The 21,423-nt window shown below is 36.5% G+C and overlaps 1 long non-coding RNA gene across 1 annotated transcript in view; it reads left to right on the forward strand.

Moving 5' to 3' along the window:
- Positions 1-14,776, forward strand: part of LOC140322120 (uncharacterized) — a 100,203-nt gene extending 85,427 nt beyond the window's left edge. Inside the window, exon 3 of the long non-coding RNA XR_011919142.1 lies at positions 14,303-14,776. This is a non-coding gene — a long non-coding RNA (uncharacterized lncRNA). The remainder of the gene's footprint in view (positions 1-14,302) is intronic.
- The last annotated feature ends 6,647 nt before the right edge of the window (positions 14,777-21,423 follow it).

Raw genomic sequence — 21,423 nt, forward strand, 5'->3', positions numbered from 1 at the left:
CGGCAGCCGAAGGGAGCCACAACAAGGAGGCTGAAGAGCCGCATGCGGCTCCGGAGCCGCAGGTTGCAGACCCCTGGTCTAGGCAGATTACAATTTATAGCTCAACCTGTCTGCCATTGGCACACATCTGAGAATGCAGTGCAGGATGAAATCCTGAGGGAGTAGAATCCAATAGGGGTGATCCTACCACAATCTATTTGTTGTGTATATTTAGCTGTGTTTCTATATTAGGAGATGATTCTTTAAATTAGTGAATAATTTCCTTTCAGCACTCACTAACTGTTGCAAAGGAAACAATAGTGGTTTCTTTTTACCTTTAAATATGTATGAACATATACATTTATCCACTGCAGACGTAACTACACACTATGGCTTTTTCAAACAGTGAACAGTGGGAAAAAAGGTGAGGTACTTGAAATAATGACATATAAAATTGACATGGTGTGTTCATCCTCATATTCTAAATTACCAAGAATGAAGATTTCTCACATGGAAAAAGTAACAACCTCCTTAAGAAGTATTCAGGTGAAACTTGTTTTATATAAACCTCAGAATCTTAGGTTGTGGTGTACTTTTTTTGTTTTTGTGTGGTGCCATCATGCCAAGACCAAACAGCTCTTTAAGGTCTTTAGAAAGAATGGATGGCTAAGAGTCTGGGAACAGTGTTGAAAAGATTGCAAAATTATTTAAAATTAGTCTTTCCACTGTAAGGAGAAACACACAAATGAATGCTTTTGCATCCAATTTATATGGTGGCTGGCACAGCAAAATCAGACCATGATCTGTTCATTTGATGCTAAAAGAAGTCTCAAAAATACCCCAATATTCAATTGTGAAAGCTGCAGGTAATTTAGAAAGAGACTACACCAATGTATCCTGCTTGGGTGATGTGCCAGGTACAGATCGGTAGGTGAGTCTCACAAAGATGAGTACTCTATGAAAATCCTTTTTTTCACCTGTGGAGCAATTTAATTTATTAATATTGTCAGATAAGATTTATATAGCGCCAACATATTACACAGCCCTGTACAGTAAATAGGGCTTGCAAATGACATACAAGTACTGACAGCAACACAGGAGGAGAGGAGCCTGCCCCTGCACATAATAGGAGGGGAGACATGTGGTGGTGGGAAGTAGTGACAGTTTCAAAAGACAGAAGAAGATGGGTAGGCAAGTTTGAAAAAATGGGTTTTGAGAGCTCTTTTAAATGAGCAGAAAGTAGGAGCAAGCTGAATAGGATGAGGAAGACCATTCCAATGAGTTGGGGCAGCTCCAAGTCTTGGAGCCGTGCTTGTGATGAGGTTATGAGTGAGGAAGTCAGTTGTAGGTCATTGGAGAAGCAGGGAGAGCGGCTGGGGGAGTATTTTTTACCAGGTCGGAAATGTAAGTGGGACAAGAACTGTGGAGGGATTTGAAGGCAAAGCACAGGAGCTTGAATTTGATTTCAAGGTGAAATGGAAGCCAATGAAGAGAACTGCAAAGAGATGCAGCAGAAGAGGAGCGGTGGGAAGGATCGATAAGGCTGGCTGCAGTGTTCATATTAGATTGGAGAGGAGAGAGTCGGGTTAGTGGAATACCAGGGAGGAAGATGTTACAGTAGTCCAGACGAGAGATGATAAGAGTGTGTACAAGGAGTTTGGTGGTCTCTGGAGACAAAGAAGGGGTGGATTTTGGAGATGTTGGTGAAAGGACAGGACCTGGAAATGTTCTGAATATGGGAGGTAAATGAGAGGGCAGAATCAAAGGTGACGCAACAACAACGTGCCTGAGGGTAGGGACGTCAGGGGGAGATTTGGAATTTGAGGGGGGGAAGATGATGAGTCCTGTTTTATGGAGGTTGAGTTTTAATGAAAATTTAAATAGATTTTAATGAAAATAAGGCTAATTTGCACCATCTTGCAAATTTCACTTCCTGACGTTATATGGTAAATTGCATAGCATGTAGTTCTTTGTAACTCTTAACATAGTGGGTGTTCTTCTATTGATGACACGTTGTCCAGGTATGGATTTCCACTGCTTCTTCTCGGTCCCAATTGACACCTAAACGGAAACCTAAGAATGTTAGGAATAAGTTGGGCTATACACTGCTACACAAAGTGCTAGAAAAACATTTCCCTGTCTCTTTTGAATAAAATCTAATTTCAAGCAATTTTTATACTGCAGAACTTAAGTTTTGCTTCAAGAAAACATTTTAGATATATATTTTAGCATCATGTGTGAGCAGATTATCAATGTTATGCTAGGATTTATTTTCTCTTAATATTAGCTGTACTATTGTTTTAAAGGGTTTAGTTGCCTTCTGAATAAATAAAACATGTTGTAAACAAATGTTTTTTTGTGCAATGAATTTAAGCACATCTTGTACATTCATATAATTAAAAAACAAAGAATCAAGCTTGGTCTAGACTTAATAAGCAGTATTTTACCATGATATCTCTAAGAACTCTGTTCAAAACAAGATACATCTGTTATTGACTCTCTATGTAAACATAGCCATTTGGCAGCTGCCAGATAGTACACTAGGCACAACTGTATCAATAATTCTGAGGTACAACGAAAGGAAAAAACACTCAGTAATAATATAGGCTTTTCAATATGTTGATTGAGAAGATTGTCATTAAAGTAAAAGCAGGCCTCCTCAATTCACAAATGAAGTTCAGTATTTAGTTTTTTACAAGTTATATATTTATTACACATATATTTTAGTTAATGAATGGAAAGTGCAGAATTCTAACTTATTAATGAAACAGTAATATTTATCATGGGTTCTATTTAAGGCCAGCCTGGATTTTTACTTAAGATGCTTGTAGGAACACCTGAATTTCTGAATTGCTTTCCTAAATGTGTTCATTAAACTTAAAACTAACAGATTTCAGCACCACCAGGTAGTATTCTTTCAGTTACAGCAGCTGGAGATTTTGGGGAACCTAAACTACAGAAATCATCTAAAGCAGTGATTCTCAGCTAGGCCTATGTGAAACCCCAGCATTCCTCCAAAGGAGGGGTTCTTTGAGCAATGAGCAATTTGTGACTCTCAGGTCATTTTAAAGGACACCAATAATCTTTTTGGCAATTTCTAAGTGTGGCATTTTTTCCACATGCTAATTCAAAGCAATAGGACCTGGCAGTACTGAATGATTCACTTACGACCCCTTGAGCTTGAACGTTAGACTTCAGTTCTTTTCCTCAAACCCTGCATAGTACGGTGTTTAACTGTCAACCAACAGGTATTTACTCAGATGTATTTTGGGCAGATTGGAAAATCCAATTGTTTGAGTTATGCATCAACATAACAATTTCTGGTGTCCTCCATATGATATGGACTGTGGAAACCCAGATAAGTTACTAAATTAATTGCATATATAACTTAAACTTTTCTGCCTACCTATTTGCCTTCAGTGCATGACTTTGAGGCTGATAGATTTTTTTTCAAACAAAATTTTTATTGTGGGGATTTGGTACAATTAGGAAAAGGGGATACAGTAAAATACAATATTACACATAACCGAAATGAAAAATAAATCAGTTCCATTTCCTAGTTATAGTAAGTGCTAACATAATCGGAGAAACCACCACAACTTTCAAATCAGTCTTTTTCCTGTTTTCTGTTTTTTCTGGACAGATAAATAAAATAAACAAGAAAAAAAACAAAACTAACCAGTAAACAAATAAACATACATCTCACTGTAAGTACATACTTAACAAATAATGTAATGATTATGCTGGATACGGATACAAAAATAAGTAACTGGGTGTAGCTTTTAGTCACAAAAACGGTTGCAGATCAAGTAAAGGAAGTCCCATTTGGAGCTGCTCATCGAAAAAACCCTCATTCAGTTACTGCCCCTAGAGCTCTAAGGTGATACCAAGTGGAGTCTTGAAAGGCATTTATAATATCTTTCACTTGGTCTTGTGGCAACGTTACTTTCAAAAAGGTCATCCAAGTATCAAAAAATTTAGTGGAGTGAGTCTCTGTGTGAAGTGAAGCCTCTGTCTTATCAATTAACATTAACCGATAAAGACACTGGACACTCCTTACTCCTGCTTAATTTGAGTCTAGCAATGCGCGGTACTTTGCCTTGCCATAAGAAAGTTGTAAACGCTGAATGTAGTTTAGACCCTTCTGCATGTTTTAGAAGAAATGGCAGGTTTTGTAAAGGGTATAACAGTCTCGCGAAACTGATCATCTTGATCAAATGGCATCTATCTGTGAGAGACAATGGGAGATTTTTCTATGCCATCAATTCTGCATGTATTCTCTTAAAAAGAGGGGTATAATTCAAACTATTTCAGGTACATTTCTGGAAACCTGAATCCCTAAATAGGTAAAAGAGTGATGTGCCAAATTAATTCCCATTGGGGTCACCCAATTTGTCATAGCTGGAGGACCTCAATCACTTAAAAACATCAATTCACTTTTTGATTGGTTAACCTTAAAACCTGAACATTTTCCATAGAGTGTAATATGATCAAAGACGTTTCCCAAATCTTTAGGTGTATTGTTCATAAATAAAAGGAGCCAATAGATTTTTATATATAAAATTTGCTTTACCCAGTTGCTTTGGTATTCTGAAGCATTGGAGCAATATAGAAGGCTTCAATACATACTGCGAAAAAATTAGTTTAATATTTCCTAAAATTCATTTTTTGAGAAACAAATTTTTAGATATCACGTTCTATTAAACTTAATTTAAAAGGCTTATTGGCTACATTTCCTGCAACAACATTTATAAATGAGTCAACATGGGTTTCATTGGTACTTTTCCTTACCTTGAACAATGGTAAAAGAATTATCCCTATGCTCTGTAGATTTAACTGATTCTGATTTGGTTAAAATATTTTCAAGATTTAATATTTTATCATGCCAACTATATTTTAATGTGTGCATTTTCTGATATTTTAACACACTCTTTTTGTATGTATAGATTTTGATAAATGTTTTAAATGTTATTACAAATGTAAGCCTTTCCTTCTTTCTCCTATACTTGTAGGGAGGAAATTCTTGCCTCATTTCCCTGTACACCTCAACACATGAACCATTATAATCTATAGCAGGTATCATCATTCCACCTCATTTTCTGTCTAATAGACTACAAAGAGCCTCAAAGCTTCTACCACTGATCCATACTAGCTGTGGCCCTCATATTTCAGCTAATTGCTTTCCTTTTTTCAGTTATCTTGTCTCAGGATCAAGAGTGGGCTTTGCCTTGGATATACTTCATTAAGGAATGCAAATTCTTTCTGCCTAAAACTTGTATGCTAACTAATATGAATAACATTCCTATGTTGCAGCTTTGTTGTAATCTTCTTTAGAATGATAGTTGGTAGTACTGCCTCATATCTCTGTTGTTCTTGGTTCAAGACTGGCTTGATTTAGCTTGCATATCATTATTTTGTAATGATCAACATTTCTCCTGTTTTGTGTATTCTTTACCTATGGGCCATTAAGTCCTGGGTACATACCCATCTTGATGTCTATGCATCTCTGTTTTCCAGTACATTCCAAAATACAACATTGATAATATACACATTGCAAAAATGATTGCATATTCTGTCACAAAGAAGAGTTAATTAAAAACTATTACCATATTCTACATATGAAGGTTTACATGTATATTATATGTGGAAAATATGTAGGATAAACTTTCCCAAACTCTTATAATTTGACACTAAACAATCCTGACACATACAGTAATGCTTATGATATAAAGTAGTGATAAACATCTGAGAATTCCATCATGTCTAGTTTTCAATATTCTTTTCATGTTGTCTGACAATCTGACTGCATAGGAATTAGGTGTAGTTGTCTGTTTAAGTAAAATAGTCATCTTTGTGTGCTTCCATCTATATTTAAAACACATTGTAAAGAAAAATATTGGTGTTAAAATTTCTAAATTAATAAGTCATTTCTGATCACTAATACAAGAGCTGGATGATACAATTTATCAAAATCATTCTAGAAGGTTAATTTTACGTTTTACCTTTTTTTAAATTAGTATTTTATTACTAAAAAAGAATTGTTGGGTGTTTTGGTCTAGTAAACTGTGCTCTTTTTATTACCAATTTTAAGTTTACCAATAAAGGCCCCTTTAGGACTTGCATTTGAAAACTACAGCTGTTGGCTGCTCCCAGCTGCCCCATTTCAATACTGTGTGGTTTAATCCTGCAATTGTTGTGCCAACCACAGTTTAACATCAACTACACACAACCTCTGTGTCATGCGTTTGAGATTTGATGCAGTTCAATGTTTTGAAGAAGTTGATGTATATAAGAAAGCAAGAGCTACTGCTTTCAACTCCTTTCTAACTGCTGTGAGCTGCGGTAAAGGTGGTTGCATTCAAGTAAGTGGAAGCACCTTCCCACTCAAGGGAGGCTAGAAGCACCATGTTGTGTTCAGCAACCACCTCCATAATCCATTGCAGCCCCACTACAATTACATCGCCTTCACAAAATGGTTCCTAAACACTCCCAATAGTTTGAATGGGAACAGTTGTGAGAGCAGGTGAGACTGCAACACATGACCGTCATCAACCCCAGGTCTGTGTATACTGTGTAATGAAAAAAATAATAATAATAGGAACAATTACATAGTTTGCCCAGTATATTGTAAATTTCTCTTTCACACGCGTCATTCTTTTTCCTATTTCAGGAGGTGTTTGCTATATCTAGTAGCCACGGCGCCAGTTCATTTTAAGCTGAACTCCAGGCAAACAGCTAAATACACAGATAAAACACATATCCAGGAGCTGTTGTACCTGCCAAAAGATTTGTGTTTCTGTCCATCCAGTTCTAAAATTTTTACAGCCACGACTTCACAGACCTTGCTAGCAGTACAAGAGACTTATTTATTCTATGCTTCAGTTTAGAAACACTTGCTGGAAGGAAAAGTGGTTTACTAATGAGCTTGTATCTATGGTATTCTGTTCCAGAGTCCTTGACCCAAAAAATATTATGCAACAGAGGCATTTGCAAAATTTGTTTCTAGTCAGTTACTAAAAATTTTCCAAGTTAGATAAAAAAGCATTACGAACTTACAGTTGTCATTTTTAGAAAGCAGTCGAGGTAAGAAACAGCAGCCTAAATACTTCTTTCAGATTTCCCTGGAAGCTCAAAGAAATCCTACAATAAAGCAGGTTATTTTGTTGGAAATCATCATGATTCTCCATTGCTGTTCCATTGGACCAATTGCAATAAGACTAAACCTAGATCCCCTCAAAAAACTATTCTGCCCCTGTAATCTCTTCAGTCTTGGAGGCCTGGAAATGGCTATTTACCTTTTCTGTTTGTCACAGTAATTGAATTTAAACTTATCAAAAGTGATGGGCAAAAGCAACCTGGTTCCCTTTGCTATGGGTTCAACAAACGTACTTTGAGGTTTGCCGAGCTCACTGGCTCATTTGCTGTGAGCACATTGCAGAACACCTAGAGATGGGTCTGATGGAACAGACTAAGGTACATGGTGGGCAGCATTCCAGATGGCTGCCAGTATTGCCCTTGAAGCCAGCATGGGCAGTGTTCCCACCATTTATAAAAGTGATCGGCAAAGTAAAAACACAGATGGGAGCTGGTTGTTTCCTTGGCAACTGCTTTGAATTTCACCACTTATGAATGTCCATATTAGCTTGCAATGTGGCAAGCAGTAAACACAGTAAATGTTGCAGTGAACTGGAACTTACCTATAAATATAAAATACAGTTATATCTAAAATGTTACAATCACAGAATTTTTGTATCCTCTTCCATCATCCTTTACCTGTCACTTTACAGTAAAAGAAGCTTGCCTAGCTACAATATTAGACAAGGCTTCAAGTAAAGTTAGCGAAGAACATTTGATATGTCAAAAAAAGCTGTATCCAGACACAATATTTTGCAGTTCCCAGCCAGAACTGCCAGTACATTTCATTCATAATAAAAGAAAGTTGGACCTAACGTTGCAGATTTGTCATGCCACATTTGGAGCTACATCAGTGATGCCCTGCCCTCAAGTCACATTGGACTTAAGAGGTAGAACAAAGAAAACTTCTGATGTGGGTAACTTGTGATTCTGAAAAAATAACACAGGTATTAACCCCTATCTCTGTGTACATGCCACCAATGGTGATTGGAAGTGAGGTAAAAGCTCCTGATTTTATTTTATACAACACAATCCATGATATTAACAAATAATAAGCTTTAGGGCAGAAAACCAATAAATAGGCAGAATACATAAAAACTGGTAAATATTTTTATAGATTAAAATGCCCAAAATATATTTTTAGTAAAAAATAAAATAACAAAGAGATACCAGGTTTACAGAGGGCAACAGAAGGTTGCATGAGGCCATTGGAGTTGATACAATGTAACATGATGTAATGTCTAAAACATAAAAGCTCGCATTTGTTTTCAAACTGAATGTGTGCAGTCATTCAGATGGTAAGTATTTAATCTACATTTTTGAGAGTGTAAATGGTAGCAAATACAACAGAATACATTGAATTCACAAACCAGTTCTCTGTTGATTCATCATCAAATTAAACTTTAGGGCATACACTCTAACCAGAAAAAGTAAATAAAAAACAAAGTTATATAATATAAATGGCATGCAAATCACCTAAAAAATATACACCCTAAATTACCATAGTCATATACAAAATATTCAACTCATCCACAGATTTTAGGATTTAACTGATTCCACAGTATGTTAACTTTTATTAAGGTTGATGAATGCATACATTGTTGATACATTACATATGCTTTACTACAGTTTTCAGAGATCCAAATATTTTGCTTAATGAACCTTAACTAATGCATGCATGGAAACTGAGGAGAACCCAGACATGTGAAAATGTTGTGTAAAGAAACAAAAAAAATCTGTATAGAAACATTATTCAAACAAACATTGACACTGTATTTTCTCAAATTGTACTCTAAATTAAATAACATGTTCCCGATCGGTTGTTCCTGATCAGGACAAAATAATGAACAAAGCTGGGCGACCACTGTACACGTCTGATTTTCATGGAGTTTTGTCTTGCGCAAAGATTATGTGACATGTGTATGCTAATGTTAAGTACACAAGGTAGATTTTCACTTCCAATCGTATTTCCACCGCAATAAAATATTACGATTTTAAATAAATCTAAATGAAATACAGCAGTCACGTTTTAGGTTTTTAGGTTTCAAACATTTGTGGGTAAACCGTCCAGTGACCCCAGTGTGTTCCAATAATCTTTCTTGCTCCTGTATTTCAACATACATTTCCGCTGCTTCTCCTACCTGTTCCAGGCCACATTTGCTTGCTACCTGTCCTGGCCTTTGCCTTGATCTTGATTAATGGCTTTCTGCTCTGGCGTGCCTAAGGGCTGCAACCTGGGAGTTGTGCTTATGGGATGAAGGGAAATCCCTTTAGGATCTGTACCTTGGCCACACCTTTCTCTAACTCTATTGGAGAGGACCCACTGCCTTGATAAGCATGGTATGAGCAGGTTCTGACCCCAGTAGGTGAGAGTTTTGTAGGACAAATTGTGTTGTGTGCCTTGCAATACCATACTTCGTAGCCAAATAATACCTAATAAGATATGTAGCTAGTTCCTAAAAGTCAGTTGTAGTGCAACATTATCTCCTGGAATACACAACCTCTGTACTGTTTTTCATGTTCCCTTGTAGACGTGTAAAGTCCTGTTTATTCAACATACATTTTATATTGTATGTACAGGACTTATCTTGTAAAGACTACTATAAAATTGTCTTGACGTTTGAAGGTGGTCTGTTGATACTGCAGAATGCTCTATAATTTTGATCTTATTATAGTTAGATTTGACAATGCAGGCAGACTCTGGTTCCACAGAGAGAAATATGGCAATTTTAAAAGGCTTAAATATATTCAGTATTTCCCATGACCGTGGTAGCCAGCTGTCTGCCACGACAGATGGAAGCTTCGCACCTAATCTAGCCGAAACTTGTCTAATCCCTAATATTAGGTTTACTCATTTTCTTAATTTGGTCTTTGAATGCCAAGATAAAACAACAATCTCTTCTTTATGTGGTACCTTCAGACACCAAAAATTAAGGTTTATTGGAGGTATTATTGATTAAACATGTGAGAAATACACTGTGCTTTAACCCCCCTCATTTCCCAGTTTGTTTAGACTAAACCTGAATGGTTGGCCAAAGTGGAACTTTGTGCTTAGGATCTCCTGACCAACACAGATGCTTTGGTCACAGAAATAGGATAATGTGCAAACACATACACATCTAAAGCTGCATCATCAAAGCATGTATATTTATGAATATTTAGGTTCCAAATACTATGAAGACAATAGCAGTCAACGAGGAACATTTGACCTGGCTGATTTACTTTTTCCAATGACACATTTTCTAAGTATATCTTTTTTGATCTAGTTCTAATTAAATTTTATGGAGTGCATGACAATCATCTATTGTCTATGAATACCATCGGCTGTCTATAAATACTTGAATCATGACTGTGCACAATTATTGATACTTGAGCACTTTACAGATGAATATATTATGGTTGCCTGTGATTCTGTTTAAATACAGATTTTGTAGAAATAACAAAGACCCCAATAAAATATATCTCATTGTACTGAATTCAGTATAATCAAATATGTAACTATTTAGTGTCATAGTCCCTATTTAAATAGCTGCAGTATAGGCTGCACTTAATAGTTAGCAGCCTGTGTTCTTGTTCATCATTGTTTAAATTAGAAGATATACTTAAGTATAGCAATCTTTTTTTTTAAGTTCTCTGTATGTCATCTCAGGTTGCTGATATTGCTATGCTTGCCAACATTCACACGGCAGACACAAAGTCAGCACAAATGCTAAAACAATCACCAGTCACAGAAATCTATAGGTAAGTCTGAACAGGTTGGAGGAAACAGTCTTACATTTGTTTGTGCATAATATGGAGCAGTTTGCAAAGAATAACACATTTATTAAATACAGATAAAAACAATTGTGAAAATGACAAAAGACACAATTTATCCACAACCTTTTCTCAAACTGCCTTGCATCCCTAACCCCCTCCCTCTCCAAAATCACCTCCCCAGATGAAGCTGCCACCATGTTAAACCACTCTGTCATTTGCAATCCCTATTTAATGTACAGCGCTGCGTAATATGTTGGCGCTATATAAATCCTGTTTAATAATAATAATAAAAATAATCCACTAAACCATAAAAAGAGGACTGTTTTTGGACTCATTGAAAAAAATATTTTTCTCCAATAGTGTATTGGGACACAGTAACTCTTTTAGGCCTGGGTATAGTGGTTTTTCCAAGGAGGTTGAACACAGATACTAAGCTAAACAGGAGACAATCTTTCAGACACACAGAGACAGCCTTATAGCCATTCTCAGATTGATGAGCAGCAAAAACTGCTTCTGTAAGATCATTGTTGTTTTCTTTTTTCCTTGGTATTGTGTTAACACACATTTGAATGCTCCAGGCCAGCAAAATGAAAACGTCTTCTTTTATAGGGGTGGTCACACTTGCAGATGATCATTTAATCGAGTGCATTGTATTAGCAGCATTTGGCTGCTACTTAGCCTGTTACCTTCTATGGATGTGGTAACAAGGGACAAGGGTTTACTAAAATGTTCACAGACAAAGCTTCTGCATCTTGATCTAGTCTTTGTTAAATAAATAATGACACAGTGTAATATATCAGGTGTTTTTGTTCATCTGAGGTTGTAAATGGCTCATTTTGAGGCCTGCTAAAGATCAGATGATTGTGGAGGTAAAGATGGAACAATTATTTGTGTAAAGTCTTTATATCTTATTTATATATTGTTTGTTTTGATTAGTTTTTAAAATTTGCAATGTGTACATCCAGAAGCTAAAAATGTATATGTGTTCATAAGAACTCACAGAAATCTTAAATTTGAGACAGCTCTTCTTTAAACACATATCCAATATAAATATAACTTTAGGTTTTGATGGTTAAATTGAAGCACCAAATACAATAAGGTGACTATACATACTGTCTCCAGTTGACAATTAGTCCATTAAATGAAATACTGTTTGTGATCCACAATGCTGGCACTTCAATAGTAACATCTAATATACAATGAGAAAAACTCATTGTTAGTACTTTGCAAACACATACAAAATTGAACATACTGCAAAGGACCATGAGTGAGCCATTTATCAGTATAAAAAAGAGCTTATTATAAAATCTAACCATTTGTCTTAGAACAGCCTAATGTGCATAGTGCACTTTATTTACAGTATAATTTACAACAAACACTAATCCAGTTTATACATTACATTAGAACAGATGAACAAGAACTTAGCATTCTTTTATTCTTTGTCAAAATTTGAGCAATAGCAAAACACTGGTTACTCTTAGCTGCAATTTGTTTTGTAAATAACGTTATAAATGATGGCTGCATTTAGTTTCTGCCTCATCCAGTATTACATTTCAGTGCATCACCGAGGAATGTAGTGGAAATATACCAGTAAATGTTAGAAACACATGGGGCTCTATTTAAAAAACAGAGAATCTGACATTCCCTCAAACATTCTCTGGTGGGAATTAATGACTGCCATTGAAACACATGGACCTGGAAGATTCTCCAACAGAGAATGTTTAAAGGAATGTCGGATTCCTGTTTTAAAATAAAACCCCTATATTTTGTTCTGTAAATTTTATGGATTTTTAATATCATTAGTCAAACCTGGGTGCATTGGTTTATTGGTATACGGCATTGTATGGCGGAACTGTTGTTAAGCACCTTAAGACATTTAATGTTGGTTGTGCAGGTTAGTTTTGTGAGTGACACACAGCTCCTCGCGCATGCGCGATCTGGAGTTTGTGCATTTAGTGGTCCGTGATCTCTAAAAGGTTGGGGACCACTGCACTACAAGATCCATAACTGTTTATGGGCTTAATATTGTGAGATAAGAAAAATAAACCCTGTTTTATTATGCTCCCTTTTGCTTTCGTTTTCAGTGTCCTGGGAGCCCCCAAACCCAGGACACAATGGTATACAAATTTTAAGAAGCTGCTCTTCTTGAAATCTTAGGTCCGTCCTATCCTGGGTCTGGAACCTTATTTAAAAACAAGGTGCAAAAGGTGGGGCTGAGGCCCATAACACAACCTGGGCATTTAAATAAATTTGCATACCAAAATGCTTTGGGGGTATTGAACAGAGAAGCTGAATACACAAGAAAATAAAAAACAATATAGGGCCTGATTTATTAAAGCTCTCCAAGGCTGGAGAAGATACATTTTATCAGTGAACCAGGGTGATCCAGCAAACTTCGACTCTGCTTTTGTCTTTACTCTTGAATACCTTGTCTGGTGGACTGATTTCCTGTGAATGACCTCTGGCTCTGTATTCTGGAATTTTCTCTGCTACAATCTTGGTACTGGATTATCTGTGGGCTCCTGTTCCTCTGTCTTCACCAGATGCCATCCTTTGTGCACAGAAGTCCTGGGGGATCCCAAAAAGATCTGCCTCTTGTCTTTCATTCCTCTGATGCTGATCTCTATTACCAAGAAGCTGTACCTAAGAATCTATTGTGGATCTTCAGTGCAAAGATCTCACTGCTTATGCTTTATCAATTCAATGCACCTGATTTATTAGAGCTCTCCAAGACTGGAAAAATTACACTTTTTTAGTGAAGCTGGGTGATCAAGCAAACCTAGTTTGATTTCCTAAAAGGTATTTGCTATGTGTTAGCAAATGTTTTCAATCCTGAACCAGATTCATTCCAGGTTTTCTGTATCACTCAGGTTCACTGATGAAGTGCATCTTCTCCAGCCTTTGAGAGCTTTAATAAATCATGCCCAATGAATCTATGCTACCAGCACCTCTCCTTTTGATTCTTAAATGTTTCCTCTCTGGTATAAGGTATATAGGGTAAAAAATCCTGTCATAACCAACATGGGCACCTTCACACAGGAAAAAAGCATTAAAAAAATCATCCAAATTTACTACAATGTTCAACAGCAATCTCCAATATTATTTGGTCAATAAGCCTGTGAATGTGGACATTTTAATGTTAGTAGCTATAGTAGTGCACTGTATGCCAACTACAGAATAGGCTGAGGCTGTAATTATCCTAGAAATATGCTAAATGTGAGATTGTCTTTATACAACTCAAAACAGTGGTTCAGATTGACAAATCCTATTGAATCATAACCCTTAGTGTGCCACTAATAAGTATTGTATGATTATTGCTAAAACAATGCTTCCTTGGTAAGATATCTGTTTATCTGATAACAAATAATTCTGCTGGATAGGAAGCATTTCTTAGAACAAGTCCTTGCTGAACAATGTTTTTTCTGTTCTTCAGACTAAATAAAATCCAGGATTTAAAAGGATTGTTTGTGAACACGAAGTCCCCATTTGTTCAACAATAGATCAAGAGTTGGGTTACAAGTATTGCTCTATCTTCCTGACACTCCTCCTGCAAAGAGAACATCATGCACTGTTCTGTAAATTATGTTTCTAAATCATAGTAAGGTAATGGGCCTTTCGACTGTAAGACCAAAACAACCTGAAAATTAATCATCAGATCTATGTGATGCCCTATTGTATGAAAAGGCTAAATAACCCCTGGGGCATGGTGAAGTCCAATATGTAACAATACTGCTGTTTTGATTTGACCTATTATGTACACTTCTATATATCATATACCAATTCCCACGATTATTCCCTTCCCAAGTAAAGAGACATTTATTTCTCATGATGTTATTCTATCAAACAGAGGCGTTGTAATGGAAAACTAGAAAAATATTCATAGAAACTCGCTAAGGTCAGAAGAGGCAAATGCATTTCACTCATTAAAGACCAAATGTCAACCTAAATGCTGATTCTGAATTATTTTTCAATGCACTTCAGAAAACTGTTCTATATCCACACCTGCATTTTTTCTATGCTTACTATTAGGTGAATGCATGCATTAACTGCAGGCAACCAGCTTTAAAAGCAAAAGATTATTTGTATTAATGATCTAGAAATTTGGAAATTTAAACTGATCTACACATTTGGAGATTCTACACACATCAAGCTGATTTGTAGTAGGTAGATATTTGTGAATTTTATTAATACTTCTCAGTCTTGAGATACCTTTAAAGAAGCAGATATGGCAAGAAGCAGAAAAAAAATGTGTGCAGGCTAGAACCTCTCGCAGATATTTTTTTCTGCCCCCGTTGCTGATTTGTCCTGACATTCTGTTTGGTGAAATGTTGTCACCGGGCCAAAAGGTGAGAGTATATATTCCTATTGAAATAAAAACCAATCCAATATACTGCTTTAAAAAACCCAATGGGAGGTAAATTCTTTACCACTATATCCAAAACTAGAAAAAGTTTTCGGGTCAACATATGTTAGATAAACACTAAATAAAAAAGAAAGTTTGCAGAAAATAATATTATATTTTGCTAACCTTAAACCTAAATAAGTTAACAGTTTAGGTCTGCGTACACATGTGCAATAATTGTGAAAATTGTGAAAGATCCTTTCCAACTACTGCACAATGCATTAACGAGTGATGTACATACAGCATCGTACTGCTCTATGGAGAGAGGTGATGGAGAATGACGGAGCAGCACCCCTCTGCGCTCTCTTACCTTCACTTTCATTGCGATCGTTCATTGTTTGTCGTTCGTGGATCTACCAAGACGGACACTAACCAACTAGTGCTGTACACACACCAGAATCTTGTACGATATATCAGCTGTGCTGTGATTATCAGACGAGAATCATCTGACGTGTGTACCTAGCTTAAGGCAGCGTTCATTGACACATTCAATTTTTTTCACTGAAAACAATCTTTCATGATTGTTTCCACTGACAAAAGAGTGAGAGATGAATGAATGAGCGACTGTTCTGCTCTATGGAGTGTGACTGTTGTGGTAGATTACTGGGGGTTGCTTATGGTAATGGAATGCTTACAGGGCAGACAAGAGGCAGCAGACTCCAAAAGTCCAAAATAACAGCAGTTGTGTTTATTTTAGCGAGATGTTACAGCACACACTCGACAACTTTATAACAAAACAATAAACAGTAGCCCGGCTGGGCATCTGGCTACCTCACTTGGTGCCCTCTCTTCGTAACACATACACTATATCAGTACTGTCCCACTCACAACTTTGTAGTACTGTTTGGCCGCTGGCTTTCCTGGAACCCTTTGGCTCTCTCCCAGCCTGGAACACTCTGGCTCTCTCTCAGCCTGGAATCCAAACTGGCTCTCTCTCAGCCTCTTGCTGATCACTTCCCTCAGCCTCCCCCCTGAGTGCAGGTGGATATAACCCAAATCGGGATTAGGTTGGGCCACACAACCCACCCTTTAACTCCTTTGGCCAGGCTCCAGGGCCCTATAAAACCTGTTTTCCTTCTAAGAAATCCTATACACTAAGTATCAACATATACTTTCCCTGGAGCCTTTAACACTCTGTCACACTGTCCAATAGCCAAAGAGGCTCGTGGTGGACCTAAAAGTCCCAGTGAAGAGGATGGTTGCTTCAGGGGATGCAGCACAGACAGGTCAATGGACCTATCTACGTGGATCACTGCAGGGTGCTTAGAAAAAGGAAAGTGTGTGCCATAACTGGCAAATATATTGTGTCAAAGAAAATTAATATTTTGCTAATCTAAATGAAAATCCCACCTTTACCAATGAACATTGTGTCACAGAGTAAGTCTAATGATATTATCTATCTAATATCCTGATTATTAGCAAACCAATATTCCTTTCAGTGAAATTTTCTTTAAGTTTTTCCCATGCCAGGTAGGAATTTGACTCCTCAGTGCTTGAGGATTACGAAGCTGTCTATGGAGCAAACACTACCAGATGTTTATCCCCGGCAGATAGATTGGATAAAAGGTATGTAATTGTTTAAGCCGATTATAATGTTTCCTAATAACTACACAGCACCTAAATATGATGAACAAAGGAACAATGTTCAGTTAATGTAAACAAAATAATTAGGTTTAAGTCATATTGTTGAGTAAAATGCAATTCATGCTTTGAAATAGTTATGTCATAATAAGCCATAAGATTTTACAAAAATTTTAGTGATGGGTCTAGAACACGTTTGATGTATCTTCATTCACCTGCATATTTCTTTAGTTATCTTTTTATGGCAGCCTTTTAAACTTTTTAATCCAAGGAAATACATAACACCTGAGGAACTCCTAAAAAGGATTACTTCAACCAAAGCTCATGGTACAATACCATGATGAGTAAATTACACAAAATCTAACACTTAGCCCACATCAATTTTTAATATCCTTCTGTTGTATACAACAAAATATTTAAATTAAATGAATAACAACAAAAAAGAAAATGCAGAAAAAACCTCTTGTACTGGTATTGAGTTGAGATGGGAGATCAATTCTTGAACTCTTGAAGCATTTCCAACCTCAGAAGAAACCTGGTGCTCCATGAATTCCTAGATGAAAAAGAGGATGACAAATAGATTTTTTCCCCCTCACCAGCAATGTTTTTGCTGTTGATACCAGCAATAGGACAACTATCTTAAAATCCTTATGACTAAGCACTCTTTGTGTGGCATGTGTGGAGACAGGACAAGGTGAGTAGTTTTGCATACAGAAAAAAGCCGTACACCAGCCATCTTGCACAGTTGTACAAGCTGCTCTTCTATACTGAAATTGCTTACTCTATATGCATAGGAAGCTGCAGCAAGTCACAAACAGTCTGGTCATCTGGCTTGCAATTTCATTTCTAGCATCAATAATCCTTCCCCATACTTTCATTCAAAAATGGTAATTCTTTTTAATAATGGTGGTTTATCATGATGTGTGGGCATTATCACTGCTTCTTGTATAGCAACCTGCCAGCCTCTTCCACCAACCATGACCTGCCGATAGAGACGATGATGATGACATTCTGGATCTAAAAAAATTTGTCTTAAAAAAGAAAGGTTTTATGTAATGACTTACTTAGTAAAATCTAAGCAGATTAAACTTCAGCTTTTACATTCACTGAGTGTGATTACTGTTAAATATCAGGAAAGTGTATATTTACATGTTATAATTTCATGCAAGGGAGACAAAAAAAGAAGGAATAAGCCAAAATGCAAATTTATCAGGAGTCTGCTTTATTAGGCTAATTTTACACAGTCTACATTCAATAGTATAATTGCTAAAAAAATACTTAAAATAGTTGATGAAATTAAAGCAACTACATAATTTTATTTATTATAGGCACACTTTAGCTTCAGTTTCCACCACAGGTTTGTTTGCAATCATTGTGAGTCATAGTGCCTGCCAATTATAAAGTGACTCTTTGGAGTATGCCGTACTATTCATTATGTCGTGGGAGCAGCATGTTATTATTGTTGCTGATACTTAACATGCATACACACATATCCAACTGTTTTACATATTAAGGCAAGTGTGGACTTGGATTCTAGTTTCGTACATAATAATAATAGGCGTTTATTCAACTTTTACTAGCCATGTTCCCCTAATACTACTATATATAGTTGTGCGCTCAAGACAGAAACTAGGAGTAAGAACAACTCCCTTTTTTTGTACAATAGTCATCTATTTCAAGCTAAAGCTTGCAGCGTCGTCTTCCTGGCCAAATCTAAGATGTGGGAAATTGCAAAGTGATAAAAGAAAGTCCATCATCATTTTTCACATAAATAGAACACATATATCATAATCCTTGACCATTGCAACTATCTGATAACTGCACAGCTCCTCGTAAAGGTTATGAAATTTTGCATGCAATATTATACTCGATTAACATAAAGACATGCACTCGCCAAACTAAACAGTTCTCTGTACTTATACATTAGGAATGCACAATTATTTATTGTTATTGTTAATATACATATAAATATATATATATATATATATATGTACAGGTAGTCCCCGGGTTAAGGACATCCGACATATGGACGACTCCTAGATAATTACAGGGTTTACCTGCTCCCTTGTATGCAGGACAGAAGCTTGTTTCTTTTTGCTTATCAAAGCACAGCTCGCTACGGATATTAATGAATGTCTAGGCTCTATAAAGTTTGTCATTAGCTCACAATGAGGATTTTATACAGTAACTGACACCACGCTGCCTAATAGTATGTTGAGACAAACATCATTATTAAAATAATGTACCTGTTCCGACTTACATATAAATTCAATTTAAGAACAAACCTTCAGTCCCTATATCGTATGTAACCCGTGGACTACTGTATAGAGGAGATGAAGGTTGGAGAAAGCCTAGAGGTTAGGTGTAACTATAGCCAAAATGTCTTCTTTCTGTAGAATGGTTAGGAACTCGTCAGGTTTCATTACTATCCAAGAAACCATTGGAGAGATTTTTCTAGTCCATTCTAATCTGTGATTTTCTTTCTGTGCTAATCCTCCTCTCCCAAAATGTTGTCTTATTGCACAAATCAGTAAGAAACAAAATTCCAAGGTAGTTGGATTGTGCCTGCACCTCTTGAGTTTCAGTTAGATGAAAAAAAATATGTGAATGTTTTAAAGCCCTTAAATAAATATAAATCATGGTCAAACACATAGTAAAGTAACATTGTATCTACACTACACTAAACTTTATTTTATTAGTTAAAGAAAATGTCTTGAACTCCTCCCATGATGTAAATAATATGATAGTTGATAAATAATTTACCCTTTGATTGTAAAATACATTTTGTAAATGTGCTCCAATGAAAAGAAAATATCCAATATAGCAGAAATACAGGCTGAATAAGAATATTATTCCTCAAAATGCCCAGAGAAATAAACCCCAATCGCATTTAATATGTAACTATGCCTACAGGGCTTCAATTGCTGTCACTGAAGTACCCCTGCAGAGAAACTAAAACAAGATAGACAGAACACAATTAGGAAGACAGGAATAATGTTTCGATAGATTATAGAAGATAGATTATTGAAGAGTCTGAGGTGTGTGACATATTTTTCCAAATCTTTTGAGAGGATCATCTACAAAAGGCAAAAAATGATATGATACATTTATTCCCATGGAATTGTAAAGTGTGAGGAAGCAGCAGTTATAAACTCGGTGATGTTTTTGCAGGAGATAATTCTCAACCAAAAATCCACCAAAAGAAAGGAATAATGAATCTTATTTTATTGATACAATTGTGCTACGGAAAAATATTAATGCAATTGACAGTTTAAACATTAGTCCTATATACAGCCTATTGTTTTTTTGGGGGGGATTTAGTGGGCATACAATCAAGCTTTTGTAACAGCAAGGCGCAAAATGTGTTAATGGTTGTTAATGATGAGCTAGGTTCCAATCTCTTTCTCCTTCTCCCTCTCCTCTTTAACCTTGTCTTCCTTCCCTCTTCCTCTCCTCTATTTCCTCTTCTTTCTATTCATTTATCCCATTCACCTCCAAATACTCCACCTACTATTTGACAATGGAACAAGTATAGGCTCTGAGGAACTAGGGAGTTTTATTCGCCTCTGCCAATACGTAGTACATTAGGTAATGGAGTAGCTGACAAAACCTTCTCTTCTTACACCTCCAAAGTGTAGAACCACCACTTGCCTACAAATGCTGCTTTTGTGCCCTTTTCCACCTTCTTCTCCACTTTTATTATTCCCACCAAAGTCATTGGAATTTTTTGATCACACTGAGAATGTGCAAGATAGTGACATGACCCTAGAGGGAAAGCAAGGTTCAGTCAGTCTGGGACATCAGGCAGGAAGTAACAAGGGGCAGTGATATTCCAGAAGCTAGTGACTACTGTGGAGTGGGTTTGAGTCTTGATAATGAGGAAAGATGATCGGGTGTCAGACTGTCAATGGGTGTCACTGACTGAAGAAGAAGGATGAGGGAGAAGAACAGTAGTGGGGGATATTTTTGCCTATTAGTAACTGGAGGACTGGAACTAAAAGGCATCCCAATCCATCTGTCAGCACAGCTCCAGAGGTACAGGTCACTACTGTCCCTAGGACTGGTCTAGAGTGCTCTGTAGTATTGGCACTTTGCTAATACATCTGCTGCTAGACTGCAAGAAAAGAAAATGTCCTCAAATCAGTCTATTTTCTATCCATGTAAGCCTAACAATTTGATCTATCTAAATTTAGCAGGAGAGACCTTGGCCTACTACCTCCATTCCTTTGAGGCAAAGGTAGCAGGAGGCTATGAAGAGAGAAGAGATTATGCAGATGAGTCCTTCTTTTGTGAGACCCATCAAGAAATTTAGCATGGAATGTTAGGGGACCTAACGTTATAAATTGTATATTTTGGGAAGGGCAGAAAGAGAGAGGGTAAAGTTAATATTTTAGAATAAACAAGAAACAAGATTAGGAAGGCATTAAAATATAAAGATGTAGGTAAATATATATTTTAAATAGGTTAATTCTGCCTAAAAAATGCAAGGGGAATTTACTAGAGGTAAACAACTATATCTGTAAAATGGATTCCATCTGTTGTTTATGTATTTTTCAAATTTAATTTGCACA

This window comes from Pyxicephalus adspersus, chromosome 2 (genome assembly GCF_032062135.1).
Source record: "Pyxicephalus adspersus chromosome 2, UCB_Pads_2.0, whole genome shotgun sequence".
Taxonomy (NCBI): Eukaryota; Metazoa; Chordata; class Amphibia; order Anura; family Pyxicephalidae; genus Pyxicephalus; species Pyxicephalus adspersus.